Genomic DNA, 15098 nt, shown 5'->3' on the forward strand with positions numbered 1-15098 from the left:
CTCACAGCCATAAAACACGTAATAAAAACACCTCACAGCCATAAAACACGTATAAAAACACCTCACAGCCATAAAACACGTTATAAAACACCTCACAGCCATCAAACACGTAATAAAAACACCTCACAGCCATCAAACACGTAATAAAAACACCTCACAGCCATAAAACACGTATAAAAACACCTCACAGCCATAAAACACGTTATAAAAACACCTCACAGCCATAAAACACGTATAAAAACACCTCACAGCCATCAAACACGTAATAAAAACACCTCACAGCCATAAAACACGTTATAAAAACACCTCACCACCACAAAATGAAAAACACCACCACCACGAAATTGAAAACACCTCACAGCCATAAAACACGTATTAAAAACACCTCACAGACATAAAACATGTAATAAAAACACGTCACCACCCCAAAATTAAAAACACCTCACAGCCATAAAACACGTAATAAAAACACGTCATAAAAACACCTCACATCCACAAAATTAAAAACACCTCACCACCACGTAATTCAAAACACCTCACCACCACGTAATTCAAAACACCTCACCACCACGTAATTATAAATACCTCACCACCATGTAAATCAAAACACCTCACCACCATGTGATTGAGAAACACACCACCATGTGATTTAAAAACACCTCACCACTACGTCATTTAAAAATACCTCACCACCACGTAATTAAAAACACTTTACAACCACGGAAACAAAAGTTTGAGCGAGTTGTTAAGTGACAACACAGACACTGCCCAGATGTGTCGATATATAGATAAATGACTGTACCCGAGTCGCCGTTTTGTCATGGTTTAAACCAATCATAATTCAAACAATTATTTTGCACAAATGTATTTGTAATAGACGTGATATCACATTTTATAAACAATTGAAGTTGAAAAAAAAAAATTTGGAAAATTTGTCCAAAAAAAATACCCTTAGGACATACAATACCGACGGGAGAGATATGTGCATTCCAGAAGTTTGGTACGATTTCACAAAGGTTTGAGAAAGTAGTTCAGTGACAAGACAACACAACACAAGACAACACAGGATAGGACAGACGCTGCACAGATATATATATATATATATGAATAAATCTGATCTGATCTGATCACAGGTACAGGTACAGGTACGGAAAAGATAACGAACATGTTGCGGAATCCAAACTCACCGACTAGTTGGATCCCGTGGTTGACAACTTTGTGCCGAACTTTCCATGAAATGCAAACCACGGCTTCGTCTCAATCAGCACGCATTGTCAAAGTGGAACGGTTTTGGAGAGAAAGGTTTCCCTATTTGGCGGCATTCTCGATTATCCTCGCCCCAGGCAAGGCACGACTCATTCCTTGGCAGGGGGTCAAAGGGCCCACGGGACTCAAAGAAACGTCATCGCTGTTGGGGCCTCACTTTGTGAACCTGTTTAACATCTCCAGCAGAGAGCAAATTAGCTCCAACACTATCCGTTTACCACTCAAGCCATCACACCTGCTGAAATGTTCCTCCGATGACCCCCGCCCCCCATTCACTGCTTCCACTATTCCGAGTGACACGTGATTAGAGATGAAAGGTGTACACCTCACCTCCATCAATCGATCATACTCTCGTGCCGAATTAATTTGATTTGATGGATTACCATGACAACTACCGATTCATAACGTTGCACCTGCAAGCATTTTGGAGGCATGTGGAGATCGTGCTCCCAAATGGAGGGAGCTGTGAATGCACCTGTTGCATTGTGACGAGAGATCTAGGAGTCGATGAAAGCGGTTAGCCTTGATCCCATGACGTCCATTGAAGGCATTTAAAGTTCGTCATGAACCCGAAGAGGAAAAGCCAAAGTTTGAAGCCTCCTTCAAAGCGAGTGCTTTGTTTCCGGTACACATCGCTTACTATTGTTTTCGTACAAGGTATTTGTCAATCTTCAATAGCTTCACCTCCACGGATTTAGAACAATCTCAAGCAGCTTCCATTTGGACCATGTTGTGAACATTCCCAGCAAAGTGATTGAGGTTGATCTCGATAGTGGAGTGAAAACTTATTCACTTCAGAGTCCAAGATATTTCGGCTACAGTTTTGTGTTAATTGGGATGGCTGGATGACTCTGGTATTCTCACCTCCAAGGTGTTTAGCCTGGGTTTGAATCCTGACCCAGCTCTAAACTGTCACCCCAGTGTTCATGTTTCATCAACGAGTGCATTGTCCACAAACGGCCCATGTCAACTCGAACAGTATTCCAAAATGGCTTCCAGTGGTTATTAAAGTATTGTTCGGTGTAAACAGCTCGAGGAATTTCTGATGCTTTAAGCAGGTAATATTAAACAGGATAAACTGGTAATGTGGTGTCAAGTTCAATGAATGACAAAGTGTTTATTCACATTTCAGCAAAGCCGTCACCCCAAGGAACGTATGGTCTCTGCAAAGCAATTTCAGGATAAAATGTAAAAACTGCCATTTGTGTCCAGATGAAGGACTACGAAAGGAAAAACGAGGAATTCGACGAGTTAGGAACGAGCTCTTCGAGCCGAGTGAGATGCACAGACAAACAGTTATGGAATGAGGTCGCTCACTCCCCATGTGGTAAGTCAGCTCTGCTCAACAGACCAGATAAGAGGGGTCACATCCCCTTGGAACAAAATACTTTATGGTGGGAACTCGGTGTACTGGATCGAGAGGATTCGCTGTAATGGAATACTTTATGGTGTGAACGAAACATGCTGGATCGAGAGGATCGTTGTATTGGAATACTTTGTGTGAATGAGGTGTGCTGGATCAAGATGATTCACTCTAATGGAATACTTCGTGTGAATGAGGTATACTGGATCGAGATGATTCGCTGTGTAATGGAATACTTCGTGTGAATGAGGTATACTGGATCGAGATGATTCGCTGTGTAATGGAATACTTCGTGTGAATGAGGTATACTGGATCGAGATGATTCGCTGTGTAATGGAATACTTCGTGTGAATGAGGTATACTGGATCGAGATGATTCGCTGTGTAATGGAATACTTCGTGTGAATGACGTGTGCTAGATCGAGAGGATTCACTGTGTAATGGAATACTTCGTGTGAATGAGGTGTACTGGATCGAGATGATTCGCTGTGTAATGGAATACTTCGTGTGAATGAGGTATACTGGATCGAGATGATTCGCTGTGTAATGGAATACTTCGTGTGAATGAGGTGTACTGGATCGAGATGATTCGCTGTGTAATGGAATACTTCGTGTGAATGAGGTATACTGGATCGAGATGATTCGCTGTGTAATGGAATACTTCGTGTGAATGACGTGTGCTAGATCGAGAGGATTCACTGTGTAATGGAATACTTCGTGTGAATGAGGTATACTGGATCGAGATGATTCGCTGTGTAATGGAATACTTCGTGTGAATGAGGTGTACTGGATCGAGATGATTCGCTGTGTAATGGAATACTTCGTGTGAATGACGTGTGCTGGATCGAGAGGATTCACTGTGTAATGGAATACTTCGTGTGAATGAGGTGTACTGGATCGAGATGATTCGCTGTGTAATGGAATACATCGTGTGAATGAGGTGTACTGGATCGAGATGATTCACTGTGTAATGGAATACTTCGTGTGAATGAGGTGTACTGGATCGAGATGATTCGCTGTGTAATGGAATACTTCGTGTGAATGACGTGTGCTAGATCGAGAGGATTCACTGTGTAATGGAATACTTCGTGTGAATGAGGTATACTGGATCGAGATGATTCGCTGTGTAATGGAATACATCGTGTGAATGAGGTGTACTGGATCGAGATGATTCACTGTGTAATGGAATACTTCGTGTGAATGAGGTATACTGGATCGAGATGATTCGCTGTGTAATGGAATACTTCGTGTGAATGACGTGTGCTAGATCGAGAGGATTCACTGTGTAATGGAATACTTCGTGTGAATGAGGTGTACTGGATCGAGATGATTCGCTGTGTAATGGAATACTTCGTGTGAATGAGGTGTACTGGATCGAGATGATTCGCTGTGTAATGGAATACTTCGTGTGAATGAGGTGTACTGGATCGAGATGATTCGCTGTGTAATGGAATACTTCGTGTGAATGACGTGTGCTGGATCGAGAGGATTCACTGTGTAATGGAATACTTCGTGTGAATGAGGTATACTGGATCGAGATGATTCGCTGTGTAATGGAATACATCGTGTGAATGAGGTGTACTGGATCGAGATGATTCGCTGTGTAATGGAATACATCGTGTGAATGAGGTATACTGGATCGAGATGATTCACTGTGTAATGGAATACTTCGTGTGAATGAGGTATACTGGATCGAGATGATTCGCTGTGTAATGGAATACTTCGTGTGAATGAGGTGTGCTGGATCGAGAGGATTCACTGTAATGGAATACTTTGTGTGAACGAGGCATGCTGGATCGAGAGGATTCGCTGTAATGGAATACTTTGCTGTGTGAACGAGGAATGCTGGATCGAGAGGATTCGCTGTAATGGAATACTTTGTGTGAACGAGGCATGCTGGATCGAGAGGATTCGCTGTAATGGAATACTTTGCTGTGTGAACGAGGAATGCTGGATCGAGAGGATTCGCTGTAATGGAATATTTTGCTGTGTGAATGAGGTGTACTGGATCGAGATGATTCACTCTTATGGAATAGTTTGTGTGAATGAGGTGTACTGGATCGAGATGATTCACTCCAATTGAATACTTTGTGTGAATGAGGTGTACTGGATCGAGATGATTCACTCCAATTGAATACTTTGTGTGAATGAGGTGTACTGGATCGAGATGATTAGCTGTGTGATGGAATACTTTGTGTGAATGAGACAGGTTGATGTACGGCCATGAGCCAATTGCTTAACCCCGCTTTTCTCTTCGTGTGCGCGGGGATAATTAATCAGATGCACAACTTAAGCGCAGGTCCACTGATGATGATGCAAGAACATCTTAGAAAGCTGAAGTCGTGTGTGATTCCCCCAAAAAAGTTTTTTTTTTGTTCAGACCGCCACTTGACCATCACCTTTAACCTGGAGAGGTATAATGTAAATGCAGCATCAATTCCCATTTCTCTAGGCTATCTCGAGAGGAAAATTTCATTCCGATCAAAAATTCAAGTTTCTATAAGTAGGTCATGACCTTAAAATGAGGTCAAGGTCAAAAAAGTCAACCCCACATACTTTTTATTCACATTATTGATGCAAAATTTCATTCCGGCCAGCTCCGTGATAAACTATTATATCGACTATTGCACAGGTGTTCGCGTTGTGACAAGTGGCAGCACAGGAAGAAAAGGAAAGAACCCAAAAGGTGGTTTAGTACTTCTCAGGGTCAAAGAAACTCTGGGATGCCATTAAAAACTGGGGGCACCAATTGTAGAAACAAACACCACAACAGGTATACAATTCCCCCCTATTCTATAGGGGGAGGCTTAACACCCACTCATCCAGGAATTAAACGACTTCAAGCTCTTGCTGAGATTCACAAAACAAGCAGCAAAATAGCCTGCTCATTTTCAACGGCACCTTACAACGAACGCTTCGGTGACTGTGGCTGTAACACGTCAATGTAAGGCCATTAATTTTTATTTTTTTATTATTTTGTTTTAATTGCGCAACAATGGTTAATGGTTCGTTTTATGCAAAGTCCATCATGCTGTGTGAGTTCCAACACCAAAATCCATTAGCTTCAGCCCAAAGATAATCGCTCTAATTTGACAAATAATTAGGCCATTTTAAACAGCAATAAAATTATTCCCCTTACAGTCATTGGTTGAAATCCTCATTAGACTTAAAATGTTGAGGAACATTCAACTGTTTGAATTATAGATGCATGCAACTCTCAAAATGTAGGTGGATGCGCTGAAATTAGGCCAAAGTCCTTAAAAACCCAGGTAGCAAAATACAACGGGATCCCAGAAGTCAGCAGAGGTGACTCAAATATTTCAAATACATCCTCCTTAAAAACAAAACCCTTCGTGAACTGCATTATCCACAAATGATTTTTGCACCTGCCCAACTCTGCCAAGTTTGAGCTTTTCCTCGCTCTTTGAATTAGTTGCTGCCATTGAACACGATATGTTTAACCACAACCAAAATCGCTCACATGGGATTGACGCAACAAAATTACAACCTACTGTTTGACAGCTCTTACAAATAGGGTTTGGAGGAGGGGAAAAAAAATGCAATCAATACAAAGTTTAAAAAAGGAAGTTATTTCACAATGTTAGATGAAAAAGGTTGTTGAACTTGTATTTTACAGGTTGCATATCCTGTATATCGTTTGCATTAAATAAATGGAGGTGCAGAAATATCGGGTAAATTTAAAGGTAGAAAATGAGGACATGCTGGAGGATGAGGGGAGGATGGAGTTTTCAACAACAAAAAAATAAATAAAAATAAACACACACACACACATATATATATATATATGTATATATATATATATATATATATATATATATATATATATATATATATATATATATATATATATATATATATATATATATATATATATATATATATATATATATGAATTTGGTAGAGCAGAGTAGATCTGAGTAGGTAAAATGCTCCGGGATGTCGCGATAGCTAGAACCCACTATGTACCTTTAAGTTAGTATGTGTAGGCGTATGCCGGGATAATTGCGTATATATTTCCTGTACGGGGACAGGAAGTGCTAAGTAGTTAGGGCGATAAGGGTAACTTTGTGTGTTTTCCAACCCCTGTGGTCAATCCAATGACCCTTTTGGCACCGCACCTAGACAGTAGGAATTCATGCCCCTAGCGCACCTACATTAATTAATTCCCTTCCCTTTCACATCAATGAAACAACACCCACCAAAACGGGCAGGCTGAGACACACCCTGCTGAGACACGATAAGAAGGGGGTGGATCTTTTGACGTGATGGGGGAGGGCGGACGAATGGACGTCACGAGAGGGCGGGACGGTGCGTGAGGGAAGTGACGACACGAAGGAGAAGAAGAGGAGTTCGGAGTTGGACACGAGGCAGAGCAGACGCCATTTGGGGGAGCTGAGAGGATTCAGTCGTGATAGAGTGCACTGGACATTTTTTCCCTCTCGTTCTTTCCTGCCTTCGTTCCCTCCATCTTCCCTGCGATCGGATCGTGTGCTTGCGTGTGCGGCTGTTGTGCCGAGGTTCGCCCCGTTGGTGGCCGTATTCGTGGCCTCTTGCGTACCATTGCCAACCACTCACGATCTCCAAAGCGCCGGGCAGAGACGACAGCCCCAGAAACCGTGGTCCTTCGGACGGGGCGAGCGTTTAAGAGTTGCGGGGCGAGAGGACTGGGGCCGGCGAGCGAGTCGCGCCGGGGGGGACCCCTCCCGCCCACGTGTCAGGGCCTAGCCATCCGAGGCCTGCACGATCTCCACGCCACGCTCACGAGCGAGCAAAGCTAAGAACGTGCGCACGTACGCGCGCGCGCACACACACACACACACACGCACACACACACACACACACACACACACACACACACACACACACACACCACACACACACACACACACACCCTCTTTGTTCATGTCGTCGTCTGCCCTGTGGTTTGTTTAATAACTCTGTCGAGTGGGAATACTCCATATAGGGGGTTTAGAGAATCGCATTTCTTTGTTCTCGGAACCATTAATAAATCCTTATATTATTTTCTGTATATATCTGAACGCAGTTTCCTGTTTGATTTTAATAGTTAAGGCTGCGGGACCCTTGCCGTTCCCCTCCATGTTGCGCGCTTTGGTTTGATTGGAATCCGCTATTGAGTTTTCGCCTCGGGAGTTTAAAGCCTCGCAATCGGCCTCCGCAACTGTGGTGTTAATCGCGGTTGCGCGACTATATATATATATATATATATATATATATATATATATATATATATATATATACACACACATATACATTGTTGCGGATATGAGGATTGTGTTTTTTTATTGTGTGCTTTATTATTATTATTGTTTATTCTGCGCCTCCTGCCTCCGGAGTTGTGTAAAGGTAAAGAGGGCGTCTCGGTAATTAGTCCATAAAGCATCCACGTCAGCCAATCATAGAATACCCCTGTTCGATAGCTTATATCTTATTGTGTGTCTTAGGGTAAGGCTGTGTCTCCCATTAACTTAAATACTCCATTGTACCAAGTGAAATAAGAATAGATCCCCTTTCATTTCATTTCGATGGCCAACTGCATTTTGGGCGGTTTTCTCTTCAACCACCATTGGCCACGAGGCAGGGTTGGGGATGAAAGGCGGATCCCCACCTCGTCAGAGAGGGGAGGAGTGAGCCAGCCCCACTCGACCAACCATGAACAAGGGGTTTGGCTTGAGAGGGCGGAGGAAGAGCGATGGGGGAGGTTCGAAAAGGTTGAGGGGCGGGGCCGATATAACCCGCCGGCGGGGCGTTCCCCAAGGAGTTGAGTCCAGGAGAGGAGCTTTGAAAGGAGTTGAGTCCAGGAGAGGAGCTTTGAAAGGATTTGAGTCCAGGAGAGGAGCTTTGAAAGCAGTTGAGTCCAAGAGATGCGCTTTGAGTTCAGACAAGGAGGGAGGAAAAAGAGCTGTGTCGTCAGAGCAAGAGCGCGTAGAGAGGAGAGAACCCGTCACGCCAGATCCCCCCACCAGCGCGTCGGCTCCACCAAGCAGCTCCGACCCGTGATCCCGCGCACACGACAGGCCCGGTGGCATCAGCGGCCGTCGAGGTCCAGCCCGACGTCCCGTGCGGGATCAAGCTCCAGCCAGCTCCGTGCCGTCCTCCCCCTCCAGCCACACACCTCCTTCCAGCAATCCACTCTGCAATTACCCGCGTGAGTCAGTGTCTTTGTTTGTTCTGTCCTGGGTAGTAACTAAGTCTGTATAAGCTAATAATTTTCACTGTGTCACCTGCGTCTCATGTCCCTGTAAATAATCGTGACTGCTCCTTTTTGCTTGTGTGTAAATAATAATAAACCCAGTTACTCTTCTGTACGTCTTCTTCCTCTTTGCATTCGGTCGCTTTAGAGTTTTCCATATTGGGCAGCTGCGGTGCAATACGGCCAACGTTTGGGTTGAATCGGGTTTTAGTCGGGGAATAACTGTTCGGTCGCGGTAAAGCCTCCGCTCGGCAAATATAACATCTTTAACCGCGTACCGTAACAATATATATATATATTGTTGCGGATCTCCGACGTCGGCCTTCCCCTTATCAAGAGGGGGTTAATCCCCTTGTCCCTTTTACTGGCCGACGCGATCCCGAAGTTATCACGTTCCTTCCGGTCGGTGTTAAATAGGGTCGTTGGTCGAATTTAGTCCTATTACCTAATTACTAACACCGACCGTGAAGCAAGGAAATAACTCCTGCCCGAACGACGGCGTTAGTGGACACGCCGAGCGAAGCGAGCCGCGATTCGGGCCGTCAACAAGGACTAGACCCGATTACAGCGGTTCCTAATCGTGCCATGCTTACCCAATGGAGAAAAGACTAGGACGATCGAATTAAGAAAGAAACCAGGAAGAACAAGGCAATTTATTTACAATGTACAAAGAAGAGGAAAATAAAGAATGTACAAGGAAGAGGAAGGAAAAGGACACAGGGCAGCCTTAATAACAGTCTTACTTATCCCTTGGACTCGGGCCCGTTCGCTCTCAGACGCAGACTCACGCGGGGATGTAGAAGGTAGGGTGGAAGGTCCGGCGATGGCGTTCAGGCTCCGGTCCTCGACCCGTACCAGGCGATGATGGTGGACGGCAGACAGCTCTTCCCGTGTAGCGTAGGCGCGAGCGGACAATTATCGTGACGGGGAAAGGCCGGTAAGCTAGCGGTTATTGCACGCTTAGCCACGTACGTAATAAGTGTACCGGCGCCTTTACACGCGCTCCCGGTATTACTCGCTCCAAGCGCCCCTTCCCCAATGTCCTTCTGCACGTGGCAGTTCTCGGCAATGCGTGCCGCGCGCTCGCCCTTGGTAAGCTGGTTGCCACAGCGCGTCTCTCCCTCTCGTACCAGTCCTTCTGAATGCGCTCTTTATACCACGAAGTTCTTCTGGCCAGTCCTTTGTACTGAGCGCTGCTGCGTAAGTCCCGCTGAGGGCTTTGTGTCCGCGCTTTTATAAGCCAAGCCAGCGAATGCTCTCGAAGCCCCAACCACGCCCGGTCAGGCGATCTCACCTTAGCCCCGATTGGCTGGTGATGGCTTACCTGCTCCGCCTTGATGGCTGTTTGACGTGGCCGCACCTCCATCCTTGCGCTCCGCCCCCCTTTTCGGGCCTCACCTCATGGCTTTTGGGCTGGTTCGAGCGGAAGCCCAAGGGCAGCGAAGGCTGCTGGCCAAGGAGCGTAACAAAGTGGGAGGGCCGATGGGGCATAGATTGAAGAGCGCTCAATGGCGTCACTTGGAGGGAGGCTGCCAAAATGAACGAAAGGGGCCTACTCTTATTTGTTTGACACAACGCAGATGCAACGATTGGACATGGCCTTATCTAAAGACATACTAAGAAATAACTATCGTCCTAAGGTGACCTACGTGTTGCATGTGGCCTATCTATGGGGTGCAACCTTTAACCTTTAATGATGTTACTTGTGCTGGATTCTCAAAACCGCAACAATATATATATACAGTGATCCCTCGTTTATCGCGGGGGTTACGTTCCAGAACCCCCCGCGATAGACGAAAATCCGCGAAGTAGCGACCATATTTTTATTTTATTATTTATATATATTTTAAAGCTTTATGACCCTCCCCACACTCTTATTAACCTTTCCCACACTCTTATTAACCTTTCTCACACTCTTATTAACCTTTCCCATACTCTTATAAACACTTCCTATACTCTTAAACACTTTTTACACTCTTAAACATACGTAATTTTAACAACATATAAAATTCTAATGGGTACTCACGATTGAAGATACTGTAGCGACCCATGGGTTCCCCAAGCAAGACCAGCATCAGAATCTCCTTGCTCCAGCCGGTGACGTCACCGGCGGGGATCCCCGGTGCCAGAGTGGCTGGTCACGTGACCGCCAAAGCGTGCCGCACGTGCAGGTATAATCAGCTACACCTGTTGATCACGTGACCGCCGAAGCACGCCACGCTTGAGAGGCGTGGCTTTCGGTTTCTGGTTGTGCTTTATAATGCAGCCCGATAAACGGGCTTTTCAGTGTTCCCGAGTTGGTTTTGAGAATAAATATCTTCTCGGACGAGTTTGTGTCTTGCCCGTCATTTCGTCCGTATCAAGCAAGAGCCCCGGCTCTTCAATACTACAACTTGCGTGATGAAGATGATGATGAATTAGCTGTGCAGTACTGATGACGATGAAGGTGATGACGATGATGAATGTACTGCACAGCCAGAAAGAGCATTACAGTTACCCATTACGTGGGTAACTAGCGCAAGTGGAAGCTGCCGCATCTGCGTTTTCCATACGCACGACTCTTTGTCTCTTTGTCTACTCTTCTACTGTACATTATGTACAGTATTTTATTTCTTGTAATATGTTTTAATTACTGTATTTTTCTTATTTTTTTACGTTTTTTTTATTTTTTAGGCTAGTAAATGCTTATTTTACCACAAAAATATTTAAAATAATAGTATATAAAAATACATTTATACCGAAAAATCCCGCGATATAGCGAAAAATCCGCGATATAATCTTACATATACTAGCGAGAAAAACCCGCGATGTACCGAAGCCGCGAAAAGTGAACCGCGATATAGCGAGGGATGACTATATATATATATATATATATATATATATATATATATATATATATATATATATATATATATATATATATATATATATATATATATATATATATATATATATATACATGGTTGCGGTTTTGCGAATATAGGATAAACCCGTCGTAGGTAGTTGCACCACAACATGTAGCCTCGCTTTAGTTCAGTTATTTCTTATTAAATGTAAGCGGTCTGTCTCCTTTCCTGTGTTAGTATGCGTTGAGCAGGCCAGTGAGTTAGGTGTTCTTTGGGCTGGAATGCCACGTGCTAGGCCTGGAACAAGTCTGGCAGGCCGAAGGGAGGAGCTGCAGGGGAGTGGCCGGTAAGCGGCGAGCAGCAAATCGGAGCTCAAGAGGAGTGGCTCACAACGGCAGCGAGAGGTGGGGTTTTGGAACATTCGGGTAAGGCTGGGGAGGGGCCATATAAAACCCTGACCCGGTGACCCAGGTAGAGAGTTGGTTTGTGGTTGGTTCGTGGTTCGTGAGCGTTGTGAGAGAGTGCAACAGTGACCAAGTCCCTGTGAGAGAGTGCAACAGTGACCAAGTCCCAGTGAGAAAGACGTTGTAGCCACGAGTGAATTTGGTTGCTTGTTATAAGCCCTCTCTGTACACGAACTCTCTCGGTGCCCTGCGCTCTGCGGCTGTGAATAAACGCGCTTGCGAAGACGATCCATCCCGGGGCCACAGACGCACGATCTCCCTGCCTGCGCTCCCAGCATACGTGCCGCGAACATCCGAGGGCCACGCCCGGCGAGCTGTCCGGGAGTGAACGGCGCCAGGGCGCGTTTGGAGCGCGAACTTGTCCTTCCTTCTGTTCCCTGCGTGAGTGAGTGGGCCCTTGTCTGGAAATAAGTTAAGACTGATTAAGCATCTGCTCTGCATCACTTCTCCTTATCCTGATCCTTGTATAGTTGTAAATAAACCTGTGTTCTTCCTTCTATTTGACCGTGCCCGTCATTTCACCATTGGACTAGCACTGTACGAATAAAACCGCTCGAATCGGGTTCAATAAAAGTAACGGCACGAGTTACGTGCTACACAAACCGCTCGGGCGTATTCGATTAGCGTGGCTGGTGCGAGGTCCAGTCCCCATTCTCGTGGCGGAGTGGGTACCCAAGGTACGTGTGGATTTGACCCGATACCCTTCCGCACGCTCGCTAGAGGAGTGGCGGCTCGGTCTCGTGGACTCGGAGGCCCGAGGGGGAAAAGGGAATAACCCCCCTCTGTACGTCGACGGGCTTCGAGAGATCCGCAACAAATTGGTGTCAGGAGTGGGATAATTGGACCGAGAGTGCGCTTCACGCACTCAAAAAAAATTATGGTTGGATGAAATTTAGTTTTTGTAAAATCAAATTTATATTCGTACAATGGCTGGCCAAGACAGTCAAATGCCGGTGGGAATAATAGATGAGGAATTAATGGCCCAGGACCAGCAGGGACAGTTGGTAGTGGAGGAAGTAGATGAGGGTCGATGAGCCTAGATGAGCCTCGATCTTGTATACAAAAAAAAAAAAAAGGTGCGGCAGCAGGGGAAGAAAATGGTGGCGCCTCACACGTGGCGGCGGAAGCCAAGCCCGCGGTGCCAGCGGGTTTGGACATGCCGCTACTCGTGGCGCAAATGATGGCATACATGAAACTTGTGACAAATCCACCAGGGAAATGAACAAAATGGGTGGTCAAATGACTAATCGAATGGACACATTGGGGGACAAATCCACCCAGGAAATGAAGGAGGAGTTGGAAAACAAGATGGGTGGTCAAATGGAAAAATTGGGGGAAGAAATAAAGGAATCCAGGTGTAACATGGAAAAATTGAGGGAGGAATCCAGGTGCGACATGCAGAAGATGAGGGCAGCGTCAAAGAGGGATATGAAGAAGGCAGGGGAGGACATTGGGCGTAAAACTGAGCGGGAAGGTCGCGGTGGTACGCGACGAGGTGAAGTGGTGCGGAGAACCCGCGGGAAGCGAGCTTGAGCGGAGGACAGCCAAGTTGACCGGGGCTATGGGAGCTGCGACACGGGGTGCAGAGGAGCCGACGATCGTCGAATTAGAAAATAAAATTTTGAGGGTGCCGGCGAAGGTCGAGTTGGAAAAGAAAATTGCAGGGGCGCCGACGATTGTCGTGGTAGAAAAAAGACTTGGGGTTGAAGAGACAGAAGAGAAGGAGAATAAATCACAGGAGGTGGAAATGGAATACGAACAAAGTCTGTATTTGCACCGTGATGCCGTGCTTGCTGACCCCATAAAAGGTTTGCATGTGCTGGCGGAGAAGGAGGGCCCCGAGGTGAGAAATAATGGCGCGAATGTGTTTGGCGCGAACGGGTGCTCGGCGCGTTTGGGAGAGAGGCGAGACCCGAGCATTCGCGGGAGGCCCATTGTGCGGTGTGAGGGAGTGCGTGGAGCGAGAGTGTGTTACGGAGTGTGTAACGGAAAAGTGTGCATCAGAGTGTGCGAGGGCCTAGTGTGCACCGGAGTGTGCGAGGGCCGAGTGCGTAGAAGAAAGGTGTGCACCGGAGGGTGCGACACCGGAGTTTGTGAAAGGTGCGAGTGCGCCTTGGTGGTGTGCACCGGAGTGTGCAATAGCGGAGTGTGAGGGAGAATGCACACCGGAGTGTGTGTGGGAAGTGTGCGCCGGAGTGTGCGACACCGGAGTGAGAAAGGCGCGTGTGTGCATGGGTGTGCGAGTGTGGAGTGGGTCGCGTGTGGTGATGACGTGGCTCAAGCATCGACACCAACCGGGGTAGCGCCTAGCGGGACGGGTAGCGTACGCGAGCCCTCGGTGAGTTGTGTGCTGCAGGGACCGGTGCTGCGTCGGTCTCACGAGGACCGGCGTGCACGATTCGTGCCTCCGGCCCCCGCACTGTATGGTTGGTGCCGTATGGTGGCAAGGCCGATCGGCCGGGTTCAAGGGGAAGTAGGAGTTTTCAGAGCCACGCACCTTATCGGGTGCGGTGCTCCAACCGTGGCCGGTTGGATCATCGTGCGTGGGACCGTGAGGCCCCACGCAGGGATGGAGCCCGGCACCTGGACCCATCGATCCCTCCCCCCTTGGATCGAAAATGCCGGACGGACACCCCATACAGGCGACCAACCACCTGCATGGATCGCTCGGCCATTCAAGGCCAAGCCGTGACAAGATACCTCCACATGGAGGAGCTCGTAGCGGAGGACTGGGGAGTAGTGTACCCCACGTGGGGGAATGGTAGTGTCACCATTCCTCACACGGGGGGCCCATGAGCATTAGTTTAGGGGGATGGCAGTGTTAGGCACATGGAGGGGCCAGCAATGGTTGCCTCCATGGGGCACCGAAGCTAGCCGAGGGAGGGCTAGGATAATGTTAGGGATTTAGAAGACAGTAGGGACATGAGA

Source organism: Myxine glutinosa, chromosome 2 (genome assembly GCF_964187855.1).
Source record: "Myxine glutinosa chromosome 2, kmMyxGlut1.1, whole genome shotgun sequence".
NCBI lineage: Eukaryota > Metazoa > Chordata > Myxini > Myxiniformes > Myxinidae > Myxine > Myxine glutinosa.